This window comes from Ammospiza caudacuta, chromosome 4, assembly GCF_027887145.1.
Source record: "Ammospiza caudacuta isolate bAmmCau1 chromosome 4, bAmmCau1.pri, whole genome shotgun sequence".
NCBI classification, from domain to species: Eukaryota; Metazoa; Chordata; class Aves; order Passeriformes; family Passerellidae; genus Ammospiza; species Ammospiza caudacuta.
In genome coordinates, this window is record NC_080596.1 from 17,557,019 (window position 1) to 17,574,055 (window position 17,037).

Sequence of the window (17,037 nt, forward strand, 5' to 3'; positions counted from 1 at the left end):
ACACATGGGATAATAACTCTCCATCTTCTTCCCGTGTGTATTTTACTTTATGGTCATTTCTTTTGATGTGGTAATACACTGATTTTCTCCACAGTCACCAACACTGAACCAAAGCTAATACAATGTCTTCTCCAGCTGGCATTTTGTTTGCTGATCAACAAGCAATACTGCAGGGCTCAATTTTGCAGTGCACCCACAGGCAAGTGAAAGTCATTATATGCTGCATGGGATGGATGCTGGCGCCCTGTGCACTGCACATGCTCCCAACACTAATGTAACACAACAAATCAGAGTGAAACAGGCCAGGTTATCATCCCAAAGCATTGAACTGTCTGGGACATCTCTGCATAGCAATCTGCTGTATAGAAAGTAGAGAAATATGACAGTAGTATGCATTAAACTAGCAAAAGCCCTTCTTAACTTCAGTTCAGATGATATTTTTTTAGGTTCCTTCTAATTCTTTAAAGTTCCCACCACAACAGATGTCACCTCTTATTACTACTCACCACTTGCACCTAAATAACCCTTTGGAGAATTTATTTCTTTAAATTCTGTTTCCAACTCTTGCACAAACAACATGCATGCAACACAAGGACTTTTTCTTGCAGTTTTTCCCTTACTTACCATCAGCACAAGAAACCTCTTATGAGATACAGAAGTCACTGCTAATGCTGTTACTAGATTTTTGCTCCCTTTTTAAATGTTGATGCTATTATGCACTCAACTAAATCAAATGGTATATTAAACTCAAAGTACAACATACTTCGTTTATATATTGTTTTTCCCATGTAACAAAAAAATTTAGTGAAAACATCCAGAAGAACAATCCCTGCAATTTTAAAGCAACAGCTAGAAGTTTTTCATGCCAGTAGAGGCAAAAGGTAAAAAGGCTGGAGTACACAGGTTTGTTCTTTGCCTTAAAATTATTGTCTATACTACAGTTGACCAACTGAAGCCACATTGATATTAATGCTGAGCATCCTCTGAGAAGCTACACTAGCAAGGAGCAATGAATTCATGTTAATTGAGCATCTCCTACATCTTGGGCAGTAATTAATGTGTCATCTGAAACCCTGGGAGATTGCCTGCAAAAACAGAGTGGCTCACAGCCTTCATCAAGAAACAAATTCCATTTGATTTGGAATTAACAAACACAAACAGAACCACAATTTTCTAAACTGAAGAGCTGAAAAACCACGTAAGAGGGACCAAAAGCAAAAAAAGTTGTATTCAACTCTCTTCCTGCTTCATACTGCTTTTCAGGAAGATAGATCTTCACCACCTGAGTAATGCTTCTAGAGGAGGCAAACAGTGTTCCATCTATCCTCTCTGTTCTGCAAGGCTGATGTGCATCCTGCTCCACACAGCAAAACCTCTTCTCATCCACCTGAGCTGAGGGCTCCCAGCTGCCCTCCCAAAGCACCTGTGACCCCTTTGCCTTTCCCTTCCTACAGCCTCTTCAAGTGCACCAACAACAGCAGGCAAGCTGAAGTGACAAAGCAAAGCAACCCTGGGTTTATTCTTTCATAAGTACCTCCCCCCCTCCAGGCAAAGAGTCTCCCTCTGCTCCCAGGAGTTCACCTGCTCTTTATAAAGGGACAAATCACAGGACTGGGACCAAACAAATTAGAGCAGCTACCATCCATCATGGCAAGAAAAAGGGCTTGACAGGGCTGTTCCATCTCCAAGAATGTCAATGAAGGCAGTCCAGCTGATTCCCTGCTCTGATGGCCCACCTGTGGGCAGAGTTCTTCCATGGACACAAACCAAAAATGAACTCACAAATGCATAAAAGCCCACCCAAGCAGAGAGCATTAGTTAGATTCCCAAGGCTGTTCTAACTAAGTACTATTTTCTGAAAACATATAATTAGAAAATAAGAGAGCTGAGCTCTCAGAATGACCTGCCTAATGTCACAGCACAGCTCAGCGATACCGCTGCGAGTGCACACCAACGTCCTCCCACCAGGATTCATTACTCCTTTGTTGCTATGATAATTAGCAAAAATTGTAATTTCCTTTAAAGTTTAATATCTCTTGACCTTTTGCCCATTCTTCCCCTCACCACTGCCATGGCAGTCTTTGAGGAATAACACAATTAAATATTAAAAAAAATAAAATCAGAGAGAGATCAAGCCCTAAAGAGCATTCCAAGTGGGTAGTTTCAAAGCTTTACTACTGCTACACAGAGAAAAAGAAATTAATTCTTCCATCAAAGTCTCAAGGAACCATTTGTGATCTATTTAGGGTGGCATACCTTTTATTTATTTTAGGAGGCAAACCATTTAGTTAAGGCACAACCATGCAGCAAAAAGTTCCTTATTCACCCTGTAATAGCCCTTTAGAAGCCTTAAGACATACTTCCTACTTCCAGGGTATGCTTGCCTTCTACTACCATTTTGACTTTATAATGGACTCAAAATTAACATGATGGTGCTTTCTTCTTCTAGTCTATCTGAGAGCTGATAACCTGTGAGAAGAGCACGTGAACACAATCAATCATTTGCCTACACATTTCAGATTTTCCCAGTCAACACAGCCTGCAACCAGTTTAAAAACTAATAAATTCAGTTTGCCAGCCATACTTTCCACCATTGTTATTTTAAGAAGTTGCTATTCACACACGCATTCAGCAGTAATAATTTAAAGGTTACAAACTCAGCCTAAATTGCCGCGGTTCATACAATGGCTCAGGATGTGTTAACCAATAATGGTTGTAAACAGAACAGGATGCTCATCTAAGGATATTTCAAGGCATCAGTAACTTCTTATTAACATTTTCATATTGAAAATTCTTTCAGACACCACAAGAAGTACAAACTGCTATTTTCATCCAACTGGGTATCCTACACAGGACTCACTGAATGCAACAGTACTCAGCTCAGTCTGGGCCTAGTTACAACTTCATTAAGTCTTAAGTAATATGACCTACAAACAGCTTTAGTATCAAAAAATACACAGTGGTTTGCAGAGGTATAGCTCACAAACAGCTAAAACTTTTTAGTAATAGAGATGTACCAGGCACACAGAGTTCCCCCAGTCAGTAAGTTTACTCAGGCTTGACGAAAAGGATTTCCTTCCTACCCACTAGTACCCTCCCTATTTCCTTTCTCTCTTCCCAGTTTCCCTTCCTAAGAAGAGAAAATGAAAAGGAATCTAGTGCATAATACATAAATTTTAGTCCCTTTCCAGAATAGCAAAGTATTTAATTAGTTTTATACCTGTTCAGTTCAGAGGACAAGACTAAAAATGAGTCTGGAATAAATAACAGCAGCTTTAGCAGTAAATATATATAAAATCCCTAAGGTAACAGGTCTCAATCTACCACTGGGCTTTAAATAATAAAAAGCAAATAACATCTCTTTATGAAGACTTTTTTACTATGTTTTTTTCCTAATTATTATTCTAAATAACTAACTTAAGCATATAAATACCTAGTCAAATTACTACTTATGGAATTATAGTCCTCTAAAAATTGACTAATTTGCTTTTTAAAAATGGCAATAAAACACACATATGAATACATAAATACACTAGTGTATATTATTTTGTTAAGCAACATAATTCAATTCCACATGGACCAAGCAAAACTGTATTAGTTGCACAATACATATAAACCAAGCAGGCTAAATCCATGCAGAACTGAGTACTTACAACTCATAGATAAAACCAAGTTTAATAATCAGATTGAGGTAACAAATCTCCCCATATGAACCAGCCAGTAATCAGCGGCATCAATCAAAAGATTATTTTCTTCATGTTTTCATACATCTTCACTCTACACTTCTTGCTCTTCTAAAAAATTGAAATAATCAAGTAACCACAAGGTCCCCAAGGCTGCAGACACAGATTCTCTGTCATTACCAGCATTTTTAGAATATTGTATCTGCTATTTTGCAATTTTATTCTAATTAACATGTACTCTCTGGTCAACATGATATTCAAACAACGTTTGAATACTTCTTAAGTGCTATAGTGGTCATTCTGAGAGAGATTCAGGCCTGATAAATCTTGTTTTGCTGAGCAAGGGGATGCAGCTCTTTTTTTTCTGACCAGTGTTTTTGGTTACCACACACAGGTTGAATCTGGGGTCTTGCATTTTCCAGTTCTTCCAGGTTCTTTTACACAGATTGAGATTTCCATTTCAATGCTGAATTGTGTTACTGCAACAAAATCTTGACTATTTGCTCAGAGATTATTAAAAGGCTATGAGAACCTGAGGTCCAGTAAGCAACTTAAGCTACAAGACTGAAGCACTGGTATGTTTGCAATTATTCAGTTCAAAACCATTTCTCTCAAACACATCCACAGCTGAAGAAAACATACACTAGTTAACTCTGGTGCATTGCTATAACCTCACTGTCATGAACATAATCATACTGACTACATTTCAATCTTTAATCTTTTGGTCAAGCTTTGCTCTGTTTGACACTCTTTTGTCACTGCACTTCCTCTGATGTTTGCCTTGCAAAATTCTCACTGCTGCTGCAACTAAACTGAGCAGTTGAGATTTGGTCATGGGCATCCCTATTGGAAACCTGAGTCTTGTACACCCACACACACAAAAACAGACCTACATTTTTCCTCAACTGTCTGTAATTCTGCCCCATTGCCTCTTCAGACTGTATCATGAAAGTGCAAAATCTAAGGAGAATAATTTTTTTAACACTTTTTTTCCCCCAGAAATAATAGAAAGGGTCTCATTTGCATAAGTGATTATGCAGTGATCACTGGATTTCCAAAGATATTTTTAGAAATACAAGAACAGCATTTTAAGCTCATTTAGGGTTATGTTTTGCTTTCCTTTCCTGTCACATTGGCCACTAGACACCTTTTTTATTGTCTTCCTCTGTATAACTGTTCTTAACTATTTTGTAAATACAGATTTCCACGTATTAGTGGTAGGAGAGGGAAGGACATTTCCAAAATGAAAGGATTTAATGTTCACGCCTCCCCATTGAAATTATGTAGTAAATGTTAATATCTACTATTACAGATTCCTTTTTTCCTTCACTGTATAAATATACGTGGGTGGCCATTTGAGATCAATGCCTTCACAAGAGTATATAGAAAACACACGCTCTAGGGAGAATAATTGGATTTTTTGTAAAGTCACATGTATGACAATTCACCTATATCAACTGAGGGTCACTGAATATCTGATGCTGGAGAAGAACAAAATTAAATACTTATTTCAAGACTGAAATGATTTCTAAAGATTGCTGAAGGATAGTACTTCATCAAAATCGTATTCAACAAAGGAACGTGGCATACAATCAGCATAGGAATGAAAACTGAGACATACTCAAGGAAAAAGAAAGACCTTGAGCTATTTAAAGTAATGTTAGCTGCTAGAACTGTGCCTGAATAATTCATGGACATAATGAAGTATTTCCCCTTCTGCTCTCTCCCACATACTTCAAAGGGAAAATGAAAGTATATGAAATCCAGCAAACAAAAAATTTTAAAAACATAGAATCTCTGCCAACAGCCTGAAAATCTTGCATCAAGTGTAAAGCCTATGGATTACTTTCATATACCAAGAGCAGCTTCAAACAGTTATTTTCTCCTGAACATCACCACGCAAAAAGCTTATTATTCACTACACGAATAAACTGAAGACTTTAGAAAAGAAAGTATAAATGTTGCCATGTTAGCTAACATGTGAAAATCAGATTATTTAATAAATTAATGTGCACTTAAGAACCAAAGACAGAAAATTAGCAGTGGAGGGAGAAGTCTAACTACAGAGCTCAGATCCATCATGTTATTCTTCAAACTATTTTCGGCGTGCACTCTTTCAGCCGTGTAAGGGAAGAGCAGCACTTTCCACCCGATTGGTGCTTCTGCCCTTTCGATTCTCCCTGTGCATTAAATCAATGTCTGCAATGATGCTCCTCTTGCCTGAGTGATTATAACTAATGGAGTCTCCCAACAGGTCTCAGGCTGGCACTCACCCACGCCGGGCCCGTTGTGCCACAGATCCGGCCAGCTCCCCAGAGCCACTCAAGGGGAATGCAGCCAACCCAAGAACTACCCATGTCAGTCAAAAACAGAGGGGCAATTTGGTAGCACAGGAAAGCCACCAATAGTATAATTGGTAACAAGACAGAAGTCTTTTGTAACACTGCTAAGCACAGGAATATGAATAATACACAATTCCAAAGACTCAAACAGAGAACAGTGACATATTTGCAGAAGTCATGTGTAGCAAAACACACAAAAAAACTCAGAAAGATGATTACAAAGGTGATGTGACAGGCAGGAGGAGAGAGACAAGTGATGGAATCAGAACTAATCCTCACTCAAAAAATTAGATGACCTATAGGAGAGGTGGATAAAGTCCCCTCCTTTTCCTTTTGGGGTGGAGGCCGACAGGGACAAAGCCATCAAAGACAAGTGCGAAAAGATGAGGAAGGAAGAAGTGGCACACATTGGATCCAGTTTCCAACAGTTCAGAGATCAGAGCCTGGCCTCCACAGACCCTGTGAGGGTAATGGCAAGAACCATCCCAGCAACACTAACCTTGCTCCTCATCCCCTACACAATCCCATTTTTACTTCAGCAGCCATCTTTAATTCATACACATATGTGCACACACCCACCTGCAACACAGGCACAGATAAACAGCTCTGAAGAGAGCTGGGAGGCAACAGGTGGCCTCAGCATTTAGATTGTAGTTTTATACAATTTAAAGCCAATTTAAGCAATTTTAAGCATCTATCATAGCATTCTAAATCCACGTTCGAGCCAGCCCTGGGTAAGGATCAACTCTTGACAGATGTGATCAAAGCAACAGTCACCTAACCCTGAATTCACTATTTGTCAAGACTTTTAAAGTAAAAGCCACACTCAAAATGTGCCAAAGCTTCCATGCAGCAAAAAGCCTGAGAACAGCATCTGTGAAAAAAAGGAAAAAACTATCAGAGAGGGGCTTTACTTAATAGCCACCACTCTTTCAAATAATTTTAGAGTGTTGAGATTCACTTTGGTTGTAAACAGAACCAAGACAATGGGATTTTCTGTGTTCAAAAAGGTGTATACGTTTTTCATACATCAATCTGCAATTTCATCTGCAGAATCCTAGGGAAAAAAAAAAAACACTCTTAGAGAAATATGAAAATACAGTCCAAAAAATTCAATGAAGCTTAAAGGGACCAAACAAAGCTTTCTTTAATAACTATTTTTCCCCCCCTCACTCACACATACATATGCTTTCCTCCCAGCAGAGGGACCCATCTGCAACATGTAGTCTGCTTTATGGATTAGTTAATATTTTTACAGCTTTTGTAATAGGCAAAGTGTTACGCAAGCATTCTTGTGCAGTCATTATCAGAACACAGCTTTGTGTAATTTTTCTACAGTCTCACCAGATTCTTCTGCCAAACACAGAAAAAGCTCATTCCTTGAGTGTCTCATTCCTGCATTTATATGGGATGTAATTCAGACCCTCTGTGAAGCTTATTTGTATACACCCTAGAGATGTGAGTACATCTTAACAGTGTCCAACAGGTTATTCAACACACAGATTGGTTATTTTTTTCCAAAACCACTCAAATTACAAACGTAACTTATACCTAGACTTTCCGTCACTTGAAACTTTGCCTGGGTCATGAAAGAACCCAAGTCAATCCTTCAGTCAATATTTAAAGAGTCAAAATTTGGTTTATGATACCTAAGGAATCTTTTATTTTATTTTTGCCTTTTCTCAACCAGTGGTACAGAAAGGGGAAGAAAAAAAGAACATAACCATAGAACTAAAGAGAACCTGAGTGCCAAAAAGACAAAAACTTAATATCAGAGGACACAATAGGAAGAACCTCAGTATTTATACTCATGACAAACCCTGACCACTCCTGTGTCAAACCCTTATCTAAAGAATATAATTGCTCTGACAAACTACATCAGAACAATTCACCTATTGCCACAATCCAGCACCAGCCACAGTCATCTGGCAGACACAGCTGAACTCAAACTCCTTTCCCCAAGCAAGTACATATCAAGTTCAAGAACTGATTGATTTTCCTTGCAAATAAAAGAATGTTCCAGTTTTAGTTATATCAGCTATACGGTTGGAGTCAGCACTTTTGGATGTCAAGTGAGAATAATCTGTTTTATGGCTTGAGCATGATTTTATTTCTAAGAAAAGACTAAGAACTTTCTGCATATCAAAAATTCAAAACTCTTCTAGACATATGATTGAATAAATATTTTTTCCTTCAGAATATTATTATAAGCCAATTAGGGCTGAACCTTCCATTTCTAATTTTAAATTCTAGCCTCTACTATTGGTGATAAATGACTGCAAAGTGAACCTTGCAAATGAAACCACAAGTGACCCTTTGGTATAGTGTCATTAATGCAAAATATAATAGATATGCTATGGCTAATATTGTTTGAATTTTTTCTGTTTCCATGGCAACTTTGGCCCATAAGTGCTCTGGTAAACAGGGGCTTATAGCATTATTTGAGAAATTCTTCTGCTCAAACAGCATTTTTCCACTACTGCATACTTTTTTTCTTTTTTATTGGAAGAAAAACCGTAATGTCAATTATCGGTCCAGAAGAAAGATTTTTTTTTACTGTATTACTACAGTTGAGTGGGCAGTGAATTGGGAACTTGAAGCAAGGCAAACTATTACAAGATGTCTCTAACAACTGCAATACAAAATGCAACATCCCATCTTGGAGAGGTATCGAAATTGCAGAGACAGAAACCAAATCCACTTGCAGGAAATCCTGCAATGCAGCCATTTGACTGGCTTTGTTACTTCTTCCCCGTACTTTCAGAAGTATTTGATGCATAAGACACCTATCTCTTTCAGTATCAAAATCTGCATCATGTTCTAGAAAATACTGGCTCTAGACCACAGAATGAAAGAACAGCCTCAACATCTATAAAACATCTAAAAAATTCTTTCCCATGATCTATGCAGGTGCTACACCTGCACAGAAAAATTTGGCATGCCAGGCATCCCAGCTTAACAACAGAACACCCTATGTACGTGTCAGAGTTCACCTGGGTCTTTGATTCAAATTCAGATATGACCAAAACTGCACCAAACCTGCCACTCACCTTGCCAAGCACAACTAGGGACACCAACAGAATCTGGCTGTGTCACAGCATTTGCCTCCCACAAAAAAATTATCTGTTGATGAAGTTAGTGTACTATAAGAGGGTGATCTCCCTGCTAGAGCAAAGGAGAAAGGCTTAAGAACACAACACTCTTGGAGAGTTATAATACACCTTGAACTAAGGCCAGGGAAGACAATTAGGCTAGCTTAAAGCTTTTGGGCACCTCTGTCTCTCCAGCCTACCGCAACAACAGCGCTACTTTCATCACTGCTTCAGAGCCTAAAGCAGAAGGTGAAGATGATTCCCTTTGTAAGACAATGAACTCAGAGTTCATTTTAAGTACAACGTAACCCTCAGCAATGTTAATTGCCTCGCACACTGTTACTTGCTTGCAGGACATCCAATCCTTCAGTAATTTGAGTCAATATAGCAGCTTAAGAATCAGACTGATGTCAGACTTATCAGATTGAGAAAATGTAGTTGCTGATACATCCCAACCAGTGAAGTTCAAATGAAAATGTTACATAAAACATATGTTATATATATATGTGACATTTGGACTCCATATGCATGTAAGTACTGTAGGGATTGGATCAGTGTCTAGATCAGAAGAAAATAAAATTCTAAAACATTAGGTACAGGATTTACCACAAAGCAAAGCACAAAACTTGTCTTTCAGTCTGCTTATAGGTCTTTTGTCTCCAATTCTGTTTCCATTCCTTTCTGTTCACTATGTGGCTTTGCTTTTAAACAGTTGCCGTGTCTCTTTGATGATTCCCATTCTTCCTATAAATTTAACACAAATAATGGGTATATAATATTGAATAGCACACTTTTGGCTTAGAAGGACAGTAAGTGAAAAAATGCAGTCACTGAATCAGCAACTTGGTTGTTAAAGGCTCTCTGGTTTGCCATATAAGTATCATATATGAAGTCGTCCAAGTCTTCATCCTGGGGATGTGACAAGCCTTGCGTTTGAACAAATGGAGATGGGTGGCTTATTACACTTAGGAGTTAGACCTCAGACAGTCTACGAAGGCTCAGCTCTGCTAGGATGTACTCCAAAAACCTTTCTCACTAATCAACATTTATGCATCTCCAGTCTAGAAAGCAACTTAAAACTCTTTGAGGTCATGGTGACACTGTCAGAAGCTTTCTCAAATCTTAACCAAAAAAGACTCTCATTATAATGATTTTCACTTGCCATTAATTCCCAGCTGCCTAATTTGCTACAGTAGAAAGCAGTCCCCCAGTACTAATTGGAATAAATTTTTAATTTAATAGTCTAATGTGCTCCAGTTTGGGACTTTTTTCTTTTCATCAAATCAATGCTCTCATTATTTGTTAACAGCTACGTGCTCAGGGCAAATTGTTAAGAAGCCTAAAAAAAGTCTCTCGGTCAACAGTCTAGACTTTAAAAGGATCACAGGGTAAGTTATAATTTTATTTCAGAATTAAGTAAAACACAGTCTTCTGATTTGAATGAGATACTGGCATTTATAGGTTCAGATAAACTGTTTCTGTTTCATTCCCACTCTAAAGTAACACAACAAAAACCCCAACTTGCTCAGCGCATCAGGGTTTTATCCTATAACATGAATGAGATGAATCCTCGTGAGCTAAGCTTCAGTAGGTCCATCACAATAAACTCATTTAAAGAATACCTGCCACAAAATCTTATTCAGCATATAACAACTTGCAAACTTATACTAAAAAGAACTTAGTCTCTTCAGTGAAACCAGTCTTCCACATTTATATAGTGAGGACTTTACGAATAAGCTGAAGTATTAACCAGCAAGTATTTGATGTCTTAGAGTTGGCAGACCAGCATTATTTAGAAATGTTCACAAGACTAGCAAATACTTGTACTATACTTCTGAGTATCTTACTCTGGAGTACTTGCACTGTATCAAAATTAGTGACATTAAAACTACAAACTACTTATTCTCAACCAGGTTCTAACCTCACTTCAGTCAACAGGTTCCAATATCACTTTTTACAAGGATTAGCAGACATCTTCACATATCCAAAACAGTGACATGTTTCTTCTTGGTCAGTATCCCTATTTTTATGATGTTTTTCTGCATCTAAGCTCCTTCTCCTAGCTGCTGTTGCTTTTAGCGTAAAATAAAAGTACAGAGGTGAAGATGTTGATGAATCAGGCATCAGAAGCCACATAAAGAACAGATACTACTGAATGTGCTAAGCAAAAAAATATAATCAAACATTAAAGCCCATCCCTTCTGCAGCCTTAATTCTGTATGTATAGACTGGATCAAGAAAAAATTAGGGATTTTGTTTTTCTTTCCACTTACTGGAGTCATAAAGAAAACACAATCATTGTGAAAAGCCAGCACATGTAAAAATTGTTCTGGAGTTCAGTACTATGCAGTGCTATTATTCCCAGCTCTGCATTGGAAGAGTACATGAACTTTTACAATTAACACCTAATTAGCCTACTTCCCTCAAGAACAAGGTTGATGTCTTCCCATTGTCTAATCACAACATTTTTTTGTCCTTTCCCTGGGAAATTTTGAACCTCTTTACCAACATTTACTGAATTGCAAAGTGACAGTCTCAAAGGCAAAATGCAGAGGCTGAGATACAGCAGATATTTGTAAGATTAAGATTCAAGCACTGCATCTGCTACAAGCAAAAGCCAGGAAGAGAGTTGTAACTGCCTCGGCCATAATGGCTTCCTTTAGTGTCAGCATCCTTTGCCTATGCACAATGACAAAGGTGCCTTTTAATCAGTGTATCTATGCAGTGTTTATATACTGAAAAAAAAAAAAAAAAGATGTAGTGCAATATTCAAAAAAGAAAATTCACATAGTATCTTTTTTGCCATGATGTCATACTGCATGAAATTTCACTTTTTCGTTTGGGTACAGTGTCTATTATTAAATCATTCTTTTCTGAAATGTCTTGAGGCAATGTATAGTAAAAAGGAAACTAAATCTAAACTGTTATGCTTCAATACAGTAGGATTTTATTTTCTCCTCTATACAGTACCTGCATTGCTACTAAGCAACAGCTCTGAACAATTAGATACTCTCACTCTGCTACTCAAAAAACTGCAAATTTGTTTTTACAGCCAGATGATGCTTAGGGAGGCAGAGTAAAAGCATGCTGAGCTGGCCTGTCCATCACCTCACTCAAAGCATTCCTCCACATCACAAGAGAACTCCTTAGCCTGCCAGCTGCCCAATGCCTTGAGGCAGCTCTTCCCCTTAGGCAACACCACAGAACTCTCAAGTTGAAGCTTGGCACATGACCTTGCCGAGCTCCAGCATAAGTATTTCACTTGCCATGGTATTTTATCTGTCAGGATTCTTTACTCCTGAGAGATCCCATATCCTTCCCAACTCCAAGGACAAAGCACTGCCAGCTTCTTAGCACTGCAGGGTTACAGCTCCCTGGTTATGACAGTGGCATCAATAGAAATAAAAAGCTCAAAGGGACTTCCTTGCAATGGGCCTCACCTGCCAAGAAATCAAAAGAACCCTGCTTGCTCTCTTCCCAAAGCCTCAACACAGTTTTCTACACTGCAGAGTGGCGTGCTGCTCCTAAATGCTCTCCGAATATTATCTGACTGCTATTTGTATAAAATAAGGAAAACATAAACCATGTTTTAATGAAAAGGCTTAGCTATCATGCTACACAAGAAATCGAGCAGCCTTCTACTCAGAAGCCAGGCACATTTTACAGCAGCTTCCATCATTCTGAAGAATCCTAGTGCCACCACGTGGCAAAGTGGAAAAATTAGCTCCTGGGTAAAATGCACTGATCTGCAGAAAGCAGACACATTTCCCAAAAGAATTACTTAGAATTGCAGTTGGCAGTCTGTTTGTGCTGAGAAAATCAGGTAATCAAAAATTAATTTCTAGGCACAACAATCAACAGACAACTTCATGGATCTGTGAAAGAGACAAATGGGCTACTGGCACCACAGAGTAACAGCTTTCAGTTTTTGCATCAGAGCTCTGTATCATAAATGTAGAGTAAAATGGAAAAGTTTACACATTTAAATATTAATGCTATCCATAATGTAAGAAGTACAATATAGTTGTTATCAGTGGTAGACTTGATAGCTTGCTGGCATCCTGTTAAAATTAATTTTGGGTGCAGAAGTTCAAAGTGCATTCTATGTTACACTTGTATTCTAACCAAACCCACATATGCTTTCTTTTTAAACTAAGACCAGGATGATATGGTACTCACTGCCTTTTGCCTTTGATGTATATGAACTTTATATTTCAATATTTCACTGCAAAGAAAACAAGTTTCTAAGAAGTGAATTGAAGAAAAGTTATATCAAAAGGGTTTTTTTTTAAATCCCCGGAAGAAATCTCCCCTTAAAAAAAAAAAGAGGACTCAACCTGTGATTGACAATCATTTGTCTCACTCTTTATTTCTTCATGGGAGTTCTTCAACTGAGCATAATCTTGTTACAGAACTCTGGCCCATTCCTGCTGATTTGAAGATAATTACAAAACACAGTGCAATTTCTTCAGTAGTAACTTGTCATTTTCTCTTAGTGATATAAAAAGCCCTAGTACAATAACCATACTAACTTGCTGTATCCATATAAATTACATCACAGGTAATGCATTACACCACATAGATATTCTAAATTTCTCTGTTCCATTATCAATAAAAATAAGAGTTTAGGGTAATGAACACTGTTTTCTGTTTCATGGGATACACAGTACTAGCTGATACTTTCAACCCAAGCACAAAGCAAAGAAAAATTATGGTTTTGGATTTATTTTTGTACATCTGAAAGTGCCTCTACTCAGGTCAGAGAAAATAACAGCCTGTGACACATGCATTCATATTGTACTCAAGTCAGCAATGGGCAAAAAGAAAAGCTGCTAAAGACTGCATTTCTTTTTGAATACTGGGTGGTGGTGAAATTCCCCATCAAGATAAATCTATTCATAGATTGCCTGTGCACTCAGAAAAGAGCTATTAATTTAATCTCTACAGTATAAGGAATAATCTTTGCTGCTTTAGCTGCTAGTACAGCCCTTAACACAATGTGATACAAATGGAACTAAAAGCAGCCCATCATTAGTGTGGAGAAGGTCAAGGAGAAGACAGATTTAGACCTTTAACAGTAGTGCATCGCCCAGAGGACAAGAGATAACAGAGACATACACTGAAATGAGGTTCAGACCTGACATGTGGAGAAACCCATTCCATAGGAAGACAGACAGGTAGCGGAACACTTCGTCAAGGCTGTATGGTCTCCAGCCTTGGAGACTTTCAAGACCCAGCTGGATCAAGCCTGGAATAACTTGGTATGATCTCATACATGGCCCTGCTGTGAGCAGGAGGTCAGACTAGAGACCTCAAAAGGTCCCATCTGACCTGAGGGACAGTATTAGTATAAAAAGCTATACCTTCATCAGTGGCCATCACTTGATGTTATATTGTTGTTTCTGGCAACAATATTACAATTATACAATGTAATATATGTAATATATATATGTAATATATAACAACAATATTACCTTATCACTACATTCCAGTAGTGATAAGGTAATAAATACATGTAACAGCAGAGGTTCCCCTTTGTAAAAACCCTGAGACTTTTTGGGAATTTATTAAGGCAAATTACATGGGATTCCTTACCAAATAAGGTAGTACTTTCAATAATCTCCAAGAATCCACCATCTTCTGCATGTCAAATTTCATCCTATTCTTTCATTCACCAGACTCCTTATGTTACATGTCTCTTTTAATCATCAGTCACATCTTGTGCTTACGTTTAAGAGAAGTCCTTCATTTTCTACTCATGTGTAAGCCTGTAGAAGCTTGACTTCTAGTCAGGCAGCTGATAAGTGTTCTTGGTTCCCAGCTCACGGCTGGGGGTCAACCAACAGCAATTATAAATACAAATGATAATTCTTTTCCTGAGTACATGGTACAGAAGGAGAAGTTAATTCGCACAACATTCAAAGGAGTAACCAAAGCATCTTCTCCATTCTGTGGCTGTTTCAAGCACTGAGTATTTTTCTATGATTGTGAAAAACGAGTCTCCTCTTCAGAGCCAGACTCCAAATTTATGAGTTATAAAATTACTTTATGACACCACAATTTCTTATTTTAGTATTCCTGAAGAAAAATTTCCAAGTCATTTGCATCTGCTGATAAAATATCAGACGATTATGTTTTATGCTGACAGATAAGGCAGTCATGACTACAACTAAATTTTAAGAATAAAAGTTAGCAAATAAAAAGAGGCTTTTGCAATTAATTTTGCCACTTGATTTCAGTGTCTGAACAGTAAACTCGAATGAGCAGCAAAACTCTCTATGTGAAATCTAAGTAGTGTGATGTCTGTCCACATGTACGTTCAGAGCTCACATCACAAGAAGTTCACAGCATAGCAGATGCTCTACAAAGTTATCTGCAAAGTTATCCAAAACTGATAGCTCATGGAATCATCATCTGGTTAGTAAAGATAACAAGGCAGACGTGAGTTGACACGCAGAGTCCCTCAGACCATCCCACAGACTTGCAAATTAATAAAACACTATCCCAAGAACATTTTCAACTATCCCTTATGTCATACTCATTTAAACAGAAGTTACTCTCAGAACAAAGGGTTACATTCTACCAGCTTAAAATGCAAAGCTAATCAAATTTCAGGAAAGGCTTTAGGACTGGAATTGTGCCTCGACCTAACATAACCCAAGAACAAGACCAAAAAACAGCACTTTTGAATTTATTCACCTACAAATTAAATAACTTTCCCAACAGTGCAGTTCTCAGTGAAAAAACACTTCTACCTTTAAAGGAGCAAGTGGGCAGAAATGTGTGACTAACAGCTGGACATGAGCACAATTATTTCCAAGTGCTTATTCTGAAGCAAGTCTGCAACATCACTGTCTCTCCTAGATGTTTTACATGGGCCCCTTCCTTACTCTTTTAGGGAAGTCTGTTCCCTGGATTCACATGGGTTCACATGGAATGGGAGTGCTGTTTAATAGTTTTGCTGTACAAGACAAAAGCTCTTCTCACTCTTTGGAATTAAAAAAAAAAAAAACAATAAAATCCTTAGCAAAACGGATTTTTTTTTTTGTGAAAGAAGCACTAATGAATGTGAAAGAAGCTTCTAATTAAGTCCCAAAAACTAGAAGGATGTAAATTAAATGAAATATGAATATCTTAAAAACAACAAAATTTCTGAATCCTCCTACCTCCATCTCATTTTAGTTGGACATTCAACCCTTCTTTCCCCAAGTCTGACAGTCTGATACAATTAAATGAGAAAACAGAAATACCAGGCAAATCTTGAGTGAACACAAATCAATTTCATATTATTAAGAATCAAAATTTTTGCCTTTTTTAGCAGTGTCCAAGGTTGTTGTAGAGAGACATAGCTGCCTTACAATTTCCACAACAGGAATAATTTGACTATATGGAATAATCCATAAAAGTGACAGCTTTAACTCAGCTGATTTAGTTACCATCCAATCCTAGTACCAACATCATCAACACTCCTGACCAAAGCCAAGCTTAGCAAGCATCAATGTTTTCCTCTCCTTTCATTTTTTATCTCAGGATCCAAGATAATTCAGGATACGGACAACAATTAACAACTAGGCAGAAACTGCATTTCTGAAATGCCCTACTGAAATCACAAAGTAAAAAAAACAAATGTAGTCTCCATGCCTGTGCTACAGCCAATTCTCCACATGAGTACAGTTCTAGCAAAATAGGCCTACCAGAAATTTTTTACTTGAATAAAGTAAAACTTCCAAATACTTTATTACTACTAACTCTGTAGCATTGGGCTTCAGACCAAGATAAATCCTCCAGTGAAGACACAGAATATACATAAAAAGCTATTCTTTCATCAGTGGTCAACACAGATTTAAAAATAAGACAAGGACTACCTCAATGCCCAGCAGATTTTTGGGGGCTGGAAGAACAAATGACCTACATACAGTA

At 37.7% G+C, this 17,037-nt stretch overlaps 1 protein-coding gene across 4 annotated transcripts in view; it reads right to left on the minus strand.

The window, feature by feature from the left end:
* Positions 1 to 17,037, minus strand: part of CCSER1 (coiled-coil serine rich protein 1) — a 603,756-nt gene that overhangs the window by 491,129 nt on the left and 95,590 nt on the right. The window lies entirely within an intron of this gene.